Raw genomic sequence first — 17735 nt, 5'->3', positions numbered from 1 at the left:
AACCAGAGATTACCTTGAAACAGACACATAAAGCTCTGTAGAAGTGTTCTCTGATCTGGCTTCTTTAATCAAGTTAATCTAAATTCAGCAGTGGCTTTGTGGAGTAGATGCAACGAGAAAGCAGCCATGCCTGAGATCTCCTCTCTAAAGTCACCACCGCGAGTGTTCGGTAATTGTTCAGAGTCTGCAAAATGCTTCTCCCAAACAGATTTTCTCCCATTGGGGGACTCGAACCATTCAGTCACAAGCCTGTTGTCTAATCTTTGCCCATGATTACAGGCCGTATCTCCTGTGTCATGCTATCTGCCATCACTTTATTGATTGCCCTTATTCGCAGGCAATGTGGGTCACTTTGCATGCCTCCCATTAAACTCAGATTTATTGATTGTTTTGTGGGCTTTTGAATGAAAGATCACAGGTTCAAGTTCTTAGACCAGTCAGGAAAAGCTTTGCAAATGTGCAACACCCTTGTCAAGTTCCTCCAGCAAATATCTTTCAATAAATAGTGTGCTGTCCTTATCCCACATCTATTGGGTCTTAATGTAGGTGTAGGTGTCAAACTTAATTCTTTTGAAAAAGAGCATGAGAAATCTTACAATACATATAACATGAGGTGTTACTCACACTTGCACTATTTGGAGCTGTTCTTAGCAGGCATATGGGACTGTTTGATGGATGGGACAGAGACTGATGTTTCTCCACCGTCCAGGGGATGGTTCTAATTGGGTCATGCAGACTGAGCTGGTTTCCTAGTTTTCTGAGTTGGGGCACTGGGGAGCTGGACTCTTTCTGACTATCGAGGGAGCAAGTGCAACTTGCACTGGATGGCACTTGACTGACAGTCTTATAGCAACAGTGTAACACCATGTTATGAAACATTTTTTAATACATTGTGCCCTTGAATTGGTACAAGGATTTGACTCTTCCCACGATACAAGTATTCTCTGCCTAAAGTGCACATTTAATTATTGATCCATGTACATTTGGATCCTACATGTCTTTGGACTGCCAAGCTACTAGAGACTGGTCATCTTCCATTTAGCTTGTTTCAGCATGATTTAGAGGATGAAGTGAAGTAACATCATGATTATCATGAATCAGATAGACGAATCGGCCTCCGCTCTTGCCCTCTTTCATAAACAGTAACAAGTAAAATGTTTTTGTTGTTATTCATTTATTTTTTGCACTGCAGAGAACCAGATGACTGAGCCCAACCATGAATGAAGGCTTTTAGAACTTAGTGGGATGGCTCCCATTGTCCCACACAGTCTCATGCACATGATTGTATGCCCACTCACCCCGACATTCCTGAGCCCCTCAGTCCCCATCCCATTCAAATGCATGTATACAGACACACACAGACACACTCACAGAGCTCCCCAGCTGGTCGCCCCCCAACAACAATGCATGCTGTCACTACACTCTGGAAAGTGACACGATCGTCGCTCAGCTGACTGGCATTTGTCTGGCCATGGCTGCATGATGCAGCAGTGCTGTCACTCCTGCATTTCTCTCATATCAGAGATGAATTTCTGTATCGGCAATATGGCATCTTTGCTGCATAGCTACAATATGCAGTATTTAATTCCATAATGCCATAGATTTGTTAAAAAAAATGTACATCAGTCTAAATTCATGTACATTAATCCATCTTCAAAAATGTTACCACTTTTCTACTGAAGGGCTTTCATTTGGAGTATACAGTTTCAATTTATTTGCCCTTTTGTCAGCCAGTTAAGATGAAAGAACATAGACATCAACATCTTTGTGTCCCTGTTGTGCTAGCTGCTGGAATTTATTGTCTATTTTTTTTTTTTCTATTTCTCATGCCTTGACTCATGCCTTGACTATGGGAGAAGGAACAAAACGACTGTTGGTTTAGGATGAAAGAATCTAAATGAGGATTGATAACATGCATGTTCCTGCCCCCTGTGCTACCATTGCCGACTCTTTAGTATTAGTATTCAGTTAAAACCATTAGCTGATATTTGCATGAGAATAAGCCTTGGTTTTCTTTCTTTCTTCTCACATTTTCTCATGATCGTTGTTGTGTTAGTTTTGACAATCCCAGTGCCACAGTTTTGCACCTTTTGCACAACTTTTACTTCTGAGAGAAAAACCTGAGGTGGTCTAGCTACCTATTGCATGTTTTGATAATTTCTATTTGCACTTAGCAAGTGAGTCAGTACTAAGCATGAAGTTTTATTGACAGGTTTGGAACCACGTCCCCATAAATCTAGTTTCCTGCAGATGTTAAGTAGTAAACCTGTCTGTTCAATTACTGTGACAGTGTCTGTTGCACCTACACTCACTGCATGAACATGTGCAAAATAGAGGGGAGTTGAGACAGAAATTGACTGTCCCTCCTTTTCTGCCTTTTATTACTTTTTCTTTTCTGGAGCAAGGAAAGATTAAATAGCTTGTTCACTTTATTTTAACTACTGTACCAGCTTTATGCACCACTAAGTTGAAATCTGATTTGCTTGACCATGAGAAAATGTTGAAGATCTGAAATATATTTTTGTAAAATAATGTTTTACTGTTGTGTTGACTGATGCAACTCACAGTGAGAAGAAGGTTTATGCAATAGCAAGTGAGCGTAACAAAAGAATAATTGGGTAATCAGAAAAAGAGTAATAAGTACCATGACTCAATCCATAAATAGCTCCACCTGCTGTCAAGAAACTCAAAACTCATTGACTCCAAAATCAGAGGAAATAATATCAGATTTGCTGTACTGTTTGATTCACAACAATTCTCAAGGTAGTTTAGTGCTGAAACAGAACACTTTGTGTTACATAAGGAGAACCAAATACACCGAAGATCATTTCAAGATGTCATAACAAAAGAGGATCTTGCTCATCGTGTAGTGATGGTCAAACTGTTGCTTGTTCTGCTCTGCATGACTCATAGTTGAAACAGTCACCTGGTGATGCTTAACAGCCCTGTTTAATTTTACTCACCAGTGCATTACCTTGCACATTTGTAATCTAAATTCACTTTTTGAGCCATTAGAGAAGCTAAGCAACTGAGTCAAATCCATTTAATGTGGAGCTTTACATGTGTCTTTTACAGAGGTGGGGAGAGAAAAAGGAATACCAATTAAGAAATTTTTTCTTGATGCCTCAAAAATACCAGTATGATTACACAGTACCATCATCGCGCCAATAAGAAATTGTTAAAATGCAGCAACCATTCTGTCAATTTTTGCAACCAAAAGCTGAGGGCTTAGTACAAGTCTGGCAACCAGTTTTAAAGTAACTTTCATTTGTCAATTGTTTGTAGCTTAGTGGTGACAGGCTGGCACTGCCAGATGAAAGGTTCAGATTTCCACTGGGCCCAACCATGCAGAAAATACAAGCACTCACTGTAGTGAAGGGGATGAAAGCATCCGCTAAATGGCATATGTTTGACTTTGTACAGTAGGAGTCCTGTTCTCTCTGACTGCAGCAGGCCAGCCCCTGTGTATCGACAGCAGCAGGCAGAGGTCTCCACAGGCACCTTCAGGCCTGGACTACTGCCAGCCCTGTAATTCAGGGAGGCTATTTGTTAAATGTTGGCAACAATTTAATTGTGACAGGGCATTTAGCATTTCTCATTGAAGTACAAACCCAGTATACACACACTCTGCAAGCACCCATTTTAGATCAGTGTTAAGAGGCCAGCTGATCAAATTCAGCCCTTATTTGACATCTTAAAGGGCCCCTTTTGTTCTTGTTGTTGTTATATAAATTGCCTTTATTGAATTGAGTTACACAAGCTAGTACCAAGATTAGGGCTGGGTACCCAGCTCCAGTACTTTTATGGCACAGCTTCTATACTATCAAGTATCAACAAATGCCATACCATTCCATACCTGTGGAGTAAATCTCATCAGCTACTTCTTCTGTCGCTTTGTTGAAGAAACTGTTAGCTCAAGTAATTTCATGAACAAACAAAACAAAATAGTAGAAGGGAAAACATTTATAGTATTAATTTTGGAAACCTATGAGTTTTAGGAATAGTGCTTTTTAAAGTAAGTTACAGTAGTTAAGATACAGTGGGTACAGTATAATTGTGTCATGTAGGTTAGTATTCTTCCCGAATCGGGTTGCTATATGGAATGCAACATAGCCCACAACAGACCATGCTTTGTTTGACCCAGTGCAGTGTCCATAATGCAGCATGTCTGCCCAGTGTCTTTTATCAAAACACGAGCAGTTCACTCACTGCAAGTCTGCTTATAAGCGTGTCAGCTGAATACCTACAATGGAATGGCTTAGCTACTTGAGTGCTGTTATTCCCATCAGCTTGCTGGTAGCAGGGGATAAACTCTAATCCTGACAAATCTAGCCAGTTGCATCTCCCTCTTTCGGGGGTGAGCATGACAGCTCCCCTGGGTGGCTCGAGTCCTACTTTTACGCTATCAGTAAAAAGATACAGGGAGTTTATCTGCATGTATTCCCTTGGCTCTGTGACCTTTATCTTTGAAATTCTCTTTACTGGCTACTTGTAATGTTTACAAATGAATATAAAGCAAGAATCACCACTACACGACTAATCACGCACAATTTTTTGGTCATGTACTGTACATCATCTGTCAGGGTCAATTATGAGATTCGGTCAAACTTAAGTGGTCTGTTTGAGACTACACTTGGTGATTTTACTGTTGAGTTGATAAAAACGCTTGTCCCTAGAGCAGATTAAATCAAGCTTCCTAGTTTTAAATTGGAGCCAATTCTCATCCCCAGTTCTGCAAAACACAGCCAAATGTGTCAACACTCAACCACAATAATCCTCACTGGGCTGGATAGCTGTGAGAAAAGGAACTAGTAAAAGGAAATCACCTTGGTTGGAACTACAACCTTTATTCTCTGCCTATACTCAACTCACGCAGCAATACTGTTAATGTTCTCAGTAAATTAATCAGTGATTCAAACAGCTTTTAAGCAATTTATGCAATCTGAGCAAAGCCTAAGCTTCAGTCAGTGGACCTTCTCAGATTGTAGGTCTAATAGCTGTTGTGAAACTATTCAGATTTAGCAAAATAACTCAAAGAAGTTCTGTTTTCAAAGCCTAATTCCAGCACTAATGTTAATTCCACTGCCCAACCAGATCAGTCACCAGTCCATCTCAGATTGCTATACAGTGTGTGCAAGTGTGCAGTGTGTGTAGGCATGAGTAATGTGAGTAAGTGCTACTATGTAAAAGAGTGTAGGCTGTTGGTTTTCATGATCCTGCAGTTGTCATCTGAGCTTGATCTAATGACTAAATTCCTCTTAAAATCTGCTTAAAGAAGTATTTAATTTTATCGCGTTGGAACATTTTTAGGGTTTAGCTCACAATCACGCAGTGCTGTGTTCTTTGGTCTTTGGTCCTGCTTTTGTCACATGGATTATTACAGGACATAGCCCTTAGTCTCTGTACAGTATGGTTGACTCCCCTTTGCAGTGGTTTTGAGCTTGCTTTGCTCAACAGTAACCTGAAAAGAGTGGTGTTTTTACAGTTTGGTAATTTTTTCCATCTGGTCCAGGGATTCATTCAACCAATCAGCAACCTGTTAGTCACATGAGTGTGTCTTAATGCAGCTCACCCCTTTCTCTCAGTGAAAATATTTGTCTCTCTGAAAATGTGTGATTTTTGATAAATTAGTGGAGGATCTGGTACACGCGCCTACACAAACAAACAACATACGTACATCTTTGTCAAATAGATGACTCAAATATCTTGGAGTAAGGTTGCACATTTCATTTTATCTAAATCTAAACTGCATTACTATTTTTCCAAACTATTAATTGTACAGCATCGACACACATGTATAATATATATATAATATAATATTATTGAAATACTCATACCTGTATGTCAAATCTGTGCTGTTGTAGTTGAACAGTATTGAGCATGTATTGTTAACTGATTTATCGACTTGCAGGTATCAGTTTTTGTGAAACTTCAGGATGGCCATCATGTTGACATACATGTTCAATGTTTTCCCCTGAAATAAGTACTACAAGTAATATCTTCAGTTTGGGAATGCCAAGCATTCAATATATGATGGGGTAAGTCTGACTGTTTATCTCTGCTTGGTATGCTTAGTCAGTAACCAATAAATGCCTTGGTAATTGAATCATGTGTGCTGCAGCTGGTCAGCAAATGCATGAAGTGTCTGTGATGCCCTGAAGAGATATTTGGGATGTGTTACCATCCAGAACTACTTATGTATAAATAAGCATTTTTAATAGTTGAATTATCTCCTTGTGTACATTAGTCCAAATTGTCCATACCTTTAGGGCATCAATTTTGGGCATTGAGAGAAAGTTTGTGACATTGTGATTGACACTCTCACCCCTGCTGCAACTTCTGAAGAATTTGGAGAGTGAAGTCTGTTACTGTGTTGTCTTTGTGAGATACTGTATCAGTCCAGGGATTCTTTCTTAAAATCCCTTAACCCCTGGGGAGAGACACAATGGCAGGATTTCTGTGTATTTGGGGTAAGGAAAGCCTGGCCGCAGACTTCCTTTTCCTAATGGGACCTCACTGCTAACTTGGTTTGACAAGACGCCTATGTTCCGAGGGGTGACAGAGGGGCTTAGCCTTGGGAAACAGGACCAGGGATTCCATTACATTCCACTTACACATTGAAGAATGTGAGTCGATAATATGGGATATAGGGGCTGTTTCCCAGCTTTAAAGTCATTAAAGCTTTGGCCATTATTCTGTTGTGTCCTCTGGTACTGGCATCAGTCCAAGAGAATCTACTTGCAGTTATTCACCTTATGTTGGCTAACTCATCTCATACATGCATGTAAGGATCTGATTTCCACATTTGGACTTGGTGTCTTGAATCCACAAATTAATGCCAACAGTACCTGAAATAATGATTTATGTGATTTTATTTGAGTGTGAGTCACAAATTTGTAACACATTTTGGCTTTTTGAATATGTTTTTAAAATCTTGGAAATGTCTTTGGAACTTGAAATGAAATAATTATGAACCAGACGTAGCCTTTTTGTCTTGCTCAAGAATATTTCTTGTTTTATTTTGTATTCATCTTACATATTTCTGAAGATTGGATATAATTAACCTTGCAATGCATTTGTATTTTGGGAATGCCAGTAGGCTGTTATGTTGAAATTGTAATAGAAACCAAGTTGTAATGGAATCGGTGTTGAGTTGCTTTTCAAGTGGATATTTCAACATGATTACACCACTGGCCAAAGACTGTCTCAAACATCCAGCACTTGTGAGAGCAGAAGCTATTATAAACACACTGATTAACCCCCATTGTGCTCCAGTGTTGACACGGTATGTCACTGAAGCTCCTGATTAGTTCAGCCCTGCAGAGGACAGAGCTTTGTAATGAGAAGAGGGGAGAGCACGTCTGAACGTGTATACAACAAAGAATCTTATTACGTTGGAAGTTTAGAAGGGTTTTTGTTCATTTTGGCTGGAATACAAGTCTCCCTCTCTTAAAATGACAGCATGAAGATGAATGTAGTTATTATCATCCTTCTTGTATTTACTAAGATCCAAGGTCTGTTGCCTGGATACTGTGCTGAGCATGGTGCACTTCACAGGCACACTGTGCCAAATGTTATATTGCTCAGTCTTCAAGAAATTAACACTTTGTTTACGCTTCACTAATTTTAGTGATAAAATCAACAAGTGAGAACTCTCAACTTGAATCTTAAGATCTGTTTCCGTGGGATTAATATTAGCTGGGGACATCCAGTGATAGAGAGTAATTGCAGCAGTTGTCAGTGATGCTAATCTGGTACCTGCCATAATTGGGTGAATACAGCTGTCTCATGATAAAACTTTTGATGATACTAATCCCAAATCAAACTTCCAGTAACAAAAGTTGTAATTTGACCTTGGTGTGACTTCTGTACTCAGTAATAAAGTAGGAAGGCAAAGGGATATCAGTTTAAGAATGTACTGAGTTTCGCAGGTTTCTGGAGGGCTTTGGTGTTTTTTTTGGGATTAGGGGTTCCCAAATATAACTATATATATATATATATATATATATATATATATATATATATATATATTCACTTCATTTTAGACAATTATCATCACAGTATTAAAAAAAAAAAAAACATGCTAGCTTGACCTTGAACGACAGACAAAAAATGGCAGAGAACTCATAGTTTTTTTTTTCTTTTCGTTGGGCTAAGGTGCTGTGAAAAAACACGTTGGCCCAATCTAGTAGGACTTGTGACGTCTCTCTTCAGCACCATTGTGCCCAGTTTTCAACAAATTCCATTTTTATTTTATTTCATATTTTGGTGAATTATAAAAGAGGGGGGAAAAAAAAGCTCACTTTCTGTTGACGTTGTAGCTATTTTCTGAGGCAAAGTTTAAATTGGCCCCCCATCCTAAATTAAGGCTCTTTTTTAAAGCCTGGCTGATCTTACACTGGCGTCAAGATATCCGTCCCAGCAGGTCACGACTGGGGCGTCCGTCTGCCTCTCTGGCTGTGGCTTCCAGTGTGGCCGCTGGCTTGATGTTGCCCTCGGCCTCATGGAGACTGTAGCGAGCAGGATATTGGAGACTAGCGGAGGCCCCTGGAAAAGCCCTGCTGCTTAGGAAGCTTAGCTCAGAGAGCTGGTGTCAACACGGAGGCCCTTTGTTTCTGATCTTGCAGAGCTGTGGGGGGTTGTCACTAAAATCCTAGTAGGTATGGGATGTATGGTGAGTTAAGATACTGCTGTGTTTTTAATCTACATAGACATACCTAGGTTCCTTAGTTGTTGGAAGGGCTATCTTGTAACTGCAAGGTCATGTCTTTGATCCATGCAAATGCCAGTAGTTGTCCACCAAGAGCCACTTGTCCTTGTGTGTTTAATCAACTGATCCCCTTCCTGTTCTCCCAGTAAAGCACTCACTTCATGAATTTTCCATGTGCCCATCACATTTAATAATTCATGGAAGAGAAAAAATATGTTTCTTCTATTTCTTTGTTATCTTCCTGCTGTGCACTTTCATGTATTCATTCACACTTTCACTTCCTGTATCTAGTTTCATTGAAATGAAAGTGCGTGTGAAGTGAGCTGGGTTAGTAGAATGGGGATTTGTAAGTGCACACCCAGGGTAAGAGCTAAATTGAAGAGGTGGCATTTGTGCCACTGAGGGAAGCTCAGAGGACCCTGGAGTGTGTACTGAGTGAAGGGGTTTAAAGGTTCATTCCCCCTCACACACATCATTTAAAGCCGGTGTGGGACAACACAATGAAAGCTCTGTGTCCCACCCAAATGGTCTCACTGGTAATCTAAAGGGACATTGTTGGTGAGATCAGGCACTTTTTCTTCCACACAACTTTTTCTCAGCAGCTTTTTACCTGGTGGCAGATTCGTTCTGCAGAGAAAGCAGAGGGTTATCAAAACTTCAAAGGCCCAATCCATGAGTCAGATATACAGTATACAACATAGTCACACCCCAATCAAAAATAAAAAAAGGACTGTGATTTTTTTATTACACTCATCACACTGACAAGATTTAATTGGGTTCCACCTGTATCACCTGTATTAAAAGGCGTAAGGATTTTTTTTAAAAACATCACAGCAGTAAAATGGTTCCAATTTTCCAGGGAGACCATTTCAAACACACGACCACACAAAAAGCTGATTTTACTTTTAGAACTATTTGAACATCAGTTTATATATCAAGTGTCAATTAGCTGCACACAGCACACCCATTCATGTCATTCTGGTCACTGTGTTGTAAACTAAAGGAAACTAGATAGTAAAAAAAAAAAAAAAAAAAAAGAAAGAAAAAGTCTGGCGTTGATGAGTTTTGCTTTGTTTTGACTACTTTTAAAGAAACTCTTTATTTGTAATATTACCTAACATGGGTAAATAAAGTGAGTCTGCAGCTTCTTGTGTAGTACTTAGGATGCAACATTTCTCTGCTGCTGCAGCATTTAACTTTGTCATTGAGACTTTACAGGAGAGTTATATAAACAAACTTGGAAAGTTCCAACTTTTTGGGAAATGAGGTTGTATAATTGTATTGGCTTACAGGTAAAATCAAGCATCTGCTACTGTTCCAAACTCACCCCTGTTCATACACACACTCACTTGTAGATTTATAAAATGGTAAATGACTTGGCAGGCAAGTTACAACTGTCAGCACCACCTTGCAGCTAAAACAGGATGAAGTAAGCACAGATCCCCTTTCCCTCTCCTTTATCCCAGACAACTGCCAAGCCATCTTCAGGCCAAATGCTCCTTCCTTTCCTCTCATGAGGGGCTCAAGGCCCCACCAAGCCTTGATGAGAATGCAGGAAGAAAAACGTGGGAGGGAAGGGGAATAGAAGTGAGTTGCACCAATGGAGGCCAGGAGTGGGGTTAATCCACAGCCCAAACATTGTTCCATCATCTAATCAGGGTGGAAATGGGACGGACTGGCTGGAATACTAACATTTAGCTTTCGGCTAGGCCATTTTAGTCCCAGGAAATTTGGCTTGTTTAATCAGAGGGGCTTATCAAGACTTGAGGGGAATGGGGAGGCATAAAGAAGGGAACCGGGTGTTGGAATTCAGACTGTTTAAGCTTTTAGGAAAACAAGTTTGGAAGGAAAGAGTCTCCTCTGCCTGAATGCCAGGTTTATGGTTTGAATGCAAAGAGCACTGTATGTTTATATGGTCATAGTTTAGGTTGGTGTTTGTTAGCAAACTTTTATTTTTGGACTTTTGAAGAGCTTGTTCTTATTCACAACTGAATGTACAATAGCACTGGGCAAGCCTGAGCAGAAATGGCACTGTCTGGCATGTGAATAGCGGCATTGTGGGACTGTGTGGCACACTTGCTAAGCTGTTTTAGCCTCATTGAGTAATAATCATTGCCACAGTGTGATAGACACAAGCTTAAAGAAAACGTCTTATGCTGTGTGTTAAGTAACATCTTATGAATATGAACACTTCTGGTTTACACACACAAATAATATGCTAAAATACTTACATTTGGGTTTTATAAATATAGTTCTTCAGAGCGTATAGCCAAGAACCACTTGTGCAGTATAATGGTCTTATTGGCAATAGATGAAAAAATCTGTCAGGGAACACATGGGCCGGACCAGAGGAGTCCTGGATGAACTGGGTCAGAGCTTTTAATCACTGCAGAGGGGTGGCAGTGTTTTTCTTGGGAAAGATAAATGTTTCCAGAATGTGACAACAGCTAGAAGCATAAAACACTGGTTCATAAAATGTTATGTAATCAACCAAGCAATCAACTTTATACCTACCCTAAGATTTGTGGTATGACAAATCCCTTTTTCATGTTTAAGTGATCTCTAAATGTCACAAATGAACAGTGTCTTAAAAGTTAAGTGCTTGATAGTTTTCAGCCATGAGCACTTGAAACATATATCTTTAAACTAAAAATGTAAATGATCTTTGAGATGGAATGGCAAACAATTAATGAGAATGAATGGTCAGAACTTAGAAAAAAAATTCTTAATCAGAATCATAGGTTTATGAAGGTATTTTTTAACCTGTGGAAAATAAACTACATAGCATAAATACGTAAGCATACATTAATGTAAATGTGAAAATTCCTCAAAAAATCTTTGGCAGATGAACACCTTCTCTTTACCATGTCAACAACACAATGTATTGATCACTTCCCTGTTGTCGAGGGATCAGCCTCTGCTTTCCTGGTTTTGGAAGTCTTCTCTCAGTCAAATGTTCTCCATGATCTCCATGAACTCAACACATGGTGCTTATAAAAAGTCTGTGCTTCATTTCTTCTTACTGAATACTGAATGCTTAAGCGACAATGTTCAACAGGAGAGCGTGTAGACAGAAATATACAGCTGCACATGAAACAGCAATATTTCATTCTGGAGACATTAGAAAGTTGACCTTGTTAAGATTCAAGCTTCCCCAAATGATGAGTTCATGTAAATATTGGCGTAAGGCCATTGAACTTTTCATCTTTCATGAAAGGAAGCGAAGAACAAAAAAGGCTTCCGTAGCCAAACCTAGAAATCCAACAAGGGTCAAAGGCTGTTACGAAATCCATTGAGAACCACTGAAACATAACAAAGAACAAAAGTTTTATCCTTGCTGGAGCCCCAAAGGAAATCTGGTGTTTAAAATGAACATTTCGCATACATACTTTATACATTGTGTTATGTAATTTCTGGGTATTGAAATTCCATCATCAACAGTTCCTCCCCCATTAACAAACCATCACTTTACTTTTTTAATGAGCTTGTCACTTGGCATTGCTTTAATTGCAGTCACTTGCTCTTCGAAATGAGTAAATTAATAAACTGGATTACAACTACAGTCTACAGTTGTAAAAGCTGTTAGATTTCCCTCTGGGATTTGCAGTCGATTTGTCATCGAGTGCAGGTTGTCAGCTCTTTAATATCTGACAATTTGATTAACAGTCTGTGGCATTAATTTTGCAACACTTGTCACAATGCTTTCATTAAGATGACATTTCGGCCCTCAGGCCTTCTTCAAGGTCAACAGTCTAGCAAACTGACTATCGCCTTATGCTATCAGAGATGTTAGAGGAGCTAATATTTTCCTTGTAATGTGGTATTAATTTATTAAAATGCTGCTCACTGTTCTTTTTAAGAATACAACAAAATTTGGATGATAAATTTGTATCTTTCCACTGCAACATTGGATAACAGTTGTTTACGTGGTTCACAATTGACATCATGTGTTTAACTCTCCTTGACATCCACTGGTGTGATTTATTTTTACTTTGATTGATGCTGGAAAGGGTAAGAATGCACCTTAATGAAAAGCTTTTAAAGGTTAGTGACAACATACTTGAATGACATGTGCCACTAGCAAATTAGCAGTAGCTTGCGTGTAGGGGTACATTTCCTTACTGAGAAAGGCATAAAGACACAAAGGATCAAAGGAACCAGAGTTGTAATTTGACCTTTGAGCATGTGTCTCATTGAAGCATTCTTAATGTTGATGGCACATGGCTGTCTTCTCTTTTGACAAGTGGTTGAATTCATTGCTCTGTTGAAGTGAGACGCAAAAGCCGAGCCAAGTCTGTAGAACTTCATTCACTCCAAGTTCCTTACTTGTCTTTGGGAATTACTGTCTCAGAGGGTTTAGTTGACTATGACAGTGTGTGTGTGTGTGTGTGTGTGTGTGTGTGTGTGTGTGTGTGTGTGTGTGTGTGTGTGTGTGTGTGTGTGTGTGAGAGAGCACATTTTCTTGTAATCATGAGCAGGTGACAGACTTTTGCTTGCAGACATGTTTGTCTGCAGGAGTTGATAAGAAGTGGTTGGTATTACACCAGATATAAAAACTAAATGTTATCTTGATCAGTGTTATGACAGCATCAGTATCAATTTCTCAAGAACAGAACATGGACTGTGTCAGCAATGAGGACTAACAGCACTGCAGAAACAGGCCGGCCACACTCATGTACAGTACACTTCAAACCCTCAAGGATACAGCATTAAGGCAGCTTTCATGATGAGGGCTGCCATGCCTCCTATGGTGTTTAGACTTTGAGTGAGAGAGTCACTGTCTGTTAAAAAACTTCATTTTCTTGCCCATATAGTGTAATTACTTTGTTTGTCAGCGGGATTATTGGAAAACAACTGGCCCAATTTTCATGAAACTAGGTGGAAGGGTGGAGCATGGACCATGGAAGAACCCATGAAATTTTTGAATGGATCTGAATCACAGGGCAGATACACTGTTACTTTTCAATTGAAATTAAGAGATAGGGCATGTGGCCCTGGCAGAATAAATGCCATACCAGTCAATGGTTGTAAAGTTTAGCAGTGACAGTAGCCAGTTACAAAAATACGATGACTCCATATCGCAATCCACATTCATGAGTACCAGTAATCCTTTGGGATTTTTTCACAAACCTCATGCAGAGAGCATATGTTATTGAGGTTATTGCACATGCACGATTTGGGGAAATCTGCCATGTGCAATAACATTGTCCAGTATTGTGATAATGACATGACTTACTATAAATAAACATCTTGACGTGTGGATATTAGCTAAATAGTTCCTATGTCTCTCTGCTTTAATGCTAAAGCTCCTAACATTGACCTCAAACACTGAATACCCTATACCTGCTGAATAAAAAAGAAAAAGATAATAAAGATAAGAAAAAAAATGCTTTGGACATGCATATTAATGCGTATTGGGTATGACTTTGGTGTTTAATTACGAAAAAATGCTGCAGTAAAGCGCCTTGAATATGATCCCTGAGGTACTTGGGGACCTGTTGCTGATAACAAATTGCAAAGGGGCTTTTCTTAAGAATTTTTAACTCTGCCTATGTAGAAATGAATGGAATATTGTTATTTTAGCACCTAATTATTAAAAATGCTGCAGTGAAAGAACAAGAAAGTAACAGTTGTAGGTGTATGTATTTATGGCCTTCTATTTTGAGAAAGGCTGGCTTAATTGAGTTTAAAAATGTCCTTTTCACAGTATGGTTACTTGGTGTAACTCTAAGCACCCTGTAATATGTTGTGTTTTGTAGTAGTATTTAAGTGATGCTAGCTTCAAACTAAATCCTCAAGTTAGTTGACTTGATTAGGTTTAGGTTATAAATACTTTATGTCTCCAATAAGTTAACATCTATATTAAAATCTGATTAAATTTTTAGGAAGCCTTATCATATTATGCTGCATGATGACAAGCTGCATCTCTCCTCTTTAAATGAGGTCTGGCAACCAGCACTTTGATATGTAGGTTTCTAAGCATCACAAGACAGAACAGCTCAAAGGGATCACATCTGTGCCCAGATCCAGGTGTGCTGGTGGATATCACTGCAGAATAATCAATCGTGCCACGGAGAGAAACCATGGCAACATATCCAATACTAACTACATTGTCAAAAGTGGTAACCATAGAACCTCCTTGGTAATAGTGTTTGCAGTGTTTATATTATTTCAAAGTTTGCCCTGTTTTATAAAAGATTTTTGTGCAGAATCATTATTTTTCTATCCTCTGCCTATATTTACTTGGGTTTCATATTTAGTTGTGCTTTTATTCACTCTCTATTTTTATATTTGCACTCTGTTTGTAGTCACATGTTTTCATGTTTCTTGGAAGTTAGAGAATTCATCAACAGTCCAGACCGAACTTCCAGGTGGTCTCCAGATTTACAGTGTGAATACAAACAGCAGACGCCTTGACAGACAGTGGGCCGGTCTCACGAGACGAAGGTGTGACATTGGAAACAGCTCCACTGCGGGGAAATGTGTTGCTGCAGGCTGGTGCAGCTGACACATCGGTAGCCCCTGGGGTGCTGTTATTTTACTGTTTCTAATTTAGCATGTGGCCAACCATGATTTGTGATTATTTTAAATGTTTGTGTCATTACAGTGAGTTTGCTGGTGAGTTCTTTATTGATTTGAATGTATTTAAATGCTTATTTGCACCACTTCTATTATCAAAAGGTAAACTGTCATTGCTTGGGATTCATTGCTTGGAAAACTTCATTGACGTTGAGCTTCAGTTGAAATCTAAAGCTAAATATTACATAATGATAATAATATAAAGACAGAATTTCTGATTTTGCATAGAGTTGATCATATGCCAAAGGATGCATGTAGCATTTAGAATTTAGGCTGTTTTCTGATAGTGTCTGTTATGCAGCTTGTAGAATGGTTTAGTTGTTGTTTAGTTTAGTAGCTATCCTGTAACCTGAAGGTCGTGGGTTTATTCCCCACACCTGCCAGTCTGTCTATCCCAAACTTGGCACTTGAAGTTCCTCTTATTGAAAAACTGAACTAACCACCTTTTGCAATGATTGAGTATGGTATAAGCTGCTCCCAGTGAGTGTCAGCTGCAGTCTGACATGTTGTAGCTTCTAATCAGATGAAACCAGTGCATCTTGCTAAGTAGGAGCAATACATGAGTAATAGGGGCTTGTGTAAGGTTTCCCACGCCGGATGGCTCTCACAGGACCCACTGTGTGCCTGGGAACATTTGTGCTTTTCTGACTAAAACCAGAACACAACACTAGAAAGTGTGTGTTTGTTTGTGTTATAAATACATGAAAAGCAGCGAGTGTGTGTTTGATCGGGAGCCGAGCTGAATCCTCCTCACATTGTTCACAGTGTGTTGTAACATAGACTTCAGTACAGTGTAAGCTGTTGTAAAATGTGTTTACATTGTGACCTCTGACAAACAATCTAATTATCTGGTAGTGTTCACTTCATATGCTTCTGCAAACGGTGCAAGGGTTCATGCTCACTTCTGCTTAACTGATCTGGCTCAGAGTAACTTTTCTTCACTCTGGAACAGTGCACTGATTTATGTCTTCCTTTCCCCTTTATTGTCCTTTCCATGGCTGCAAATCAGCATAATTCATTGCTGCTACCTACAGCTGGTGATTGGCCCATGTGAATGGTAAAGTTACGGTAATCTGGTACAAAGGTCTTGCACAACATTCTGTAACTCACTCATTGTTCTTTGGGTTGGTCTGTCGAGATGTTAGCCATTAAGTTTTAGTCTATGAAACAAGGTCCTCTATCACAACAGACGGAGCCTCAATAGTATGGTGTCATCAAATCAGCCTATAAATATTCCCCTCAGAACTTGTGGTCTGACTTTGAGATTGGACCGTTAAGGTCCAGTGCTGATTCCGCTGTATAATACCATGCCAATTATCCCCTATTAACTGTCATTACCTGTGATGATCCCAATTTCATAATAATCTCATGTTCATCTTCTCTAGCCTGGCAGCCACTGCCGTGGTTCTACCTCGACTCGGTTGATTTAAAACTTCAGCTGCTTTATTCGAGCAATCTGTCTCAGCTCCCGCCAACAAGAAAAAACTACGGTGTGAGGAGTCAACCTCCTGTAAACACATGCTGGCATCAAATGTCTGTGCTGATGTGTTCATAGACACGTGGGTGAATGAATGCTTTTCGTATATGTGTGGCTCAGTGAGGGTCCATGAATCTTTGTGTTTGTGTCTGTTAATAAAATATGACATGAAGAGTTAATTTGTATCTTCCTCTAGACTACGAATGTGCTTGTCTGATCATCCCTATGGCTTCTACTACAGTATATACTCATATACTCATTGTCTCCAGATCAGCCTGACGATGAATGGCTGGATCTGTAACTGATTGTGGTGATTTAATGGTAATCTGCCATGCAGGCTTCAGAGGCATGATCTAATATAAGCCCAAATCTTATAAAACCTCTGCTAATTCAAGGAAACCTCATGATGATGATGATGAAACAAGGAAAAAGATACATAAGCTGTTCTATTTTCCAGCCTCAAATTGGCCCCAGATGCCTTTAGTAGCTCTCTCTACTGTCTGAAAGAGAAAGTTTGTTAGAGCATATATTTTAAATGTAATATTGCATATCATTATTCCAGATATTACTTGATTTTCTGGTGACCCCCAGCAGATAAGCAACCCTCTTGTGGATTGTTTTGCTCAGCACCACTTCAGTGAGAGGGAGAATATATACTGTATATCTTATGTAGAGCTGCAACTAATTATTTTCATCAGTGCTCAATCACTTAGTCTGTAAAATGTAGAAAATAATGAAAAATGTTCATCATAGTTTCCCAGGCAACGCCTTTACATAGATTGTTTTGCACAATCAACAGTCCAAAGCCCAAATATACTCAGTTCACAGAGACATAAACTAATAAAAAGCAGCAAATACTCATACTTGGAAAGCTAGAACCAGAGACTGTTTGTAATGTTTGCTTTGAAAACAACTTGAACAATTAATCAGTCATAGAGTTGCCAAAGTTTCTCCACTCTTTTGTGACAG

General features: G+C 39.2%; 1 protein-coding gene across 6 annotated transcripts in view; it reads left to right on the top strand.

Annotated features, from left to right (window-relative positions):
• Positions 1 to 17735, top strand: part of LOC121611185 (LIM and calponin homology domains-containing protein 1-like) — an 87433-nt gene that overhangs the window by 10320 nt on the left and 59378 nt on the right. The window lies entirely within an intron of this gene.

This window comes from Chelmon rostratus, chromosome 9 (assembly GCF_017976325.1).
Source record: "Chelmon rostratus isolate fCheRos1 chromosome 9, fCheRos1.pri, whole genome shotgun sequence".
Classification (NCBI taxonomy): domain Eukaryota; kingdom Metazoa; phylum Chordata; class Actinopteri; order Chaetodontiformes; family Chaetodontidae; genus Chelmon; species Chelmon rostratus.
This window is presented reverse-complemented; position numbering and strand designations above follow the sequence as displayed.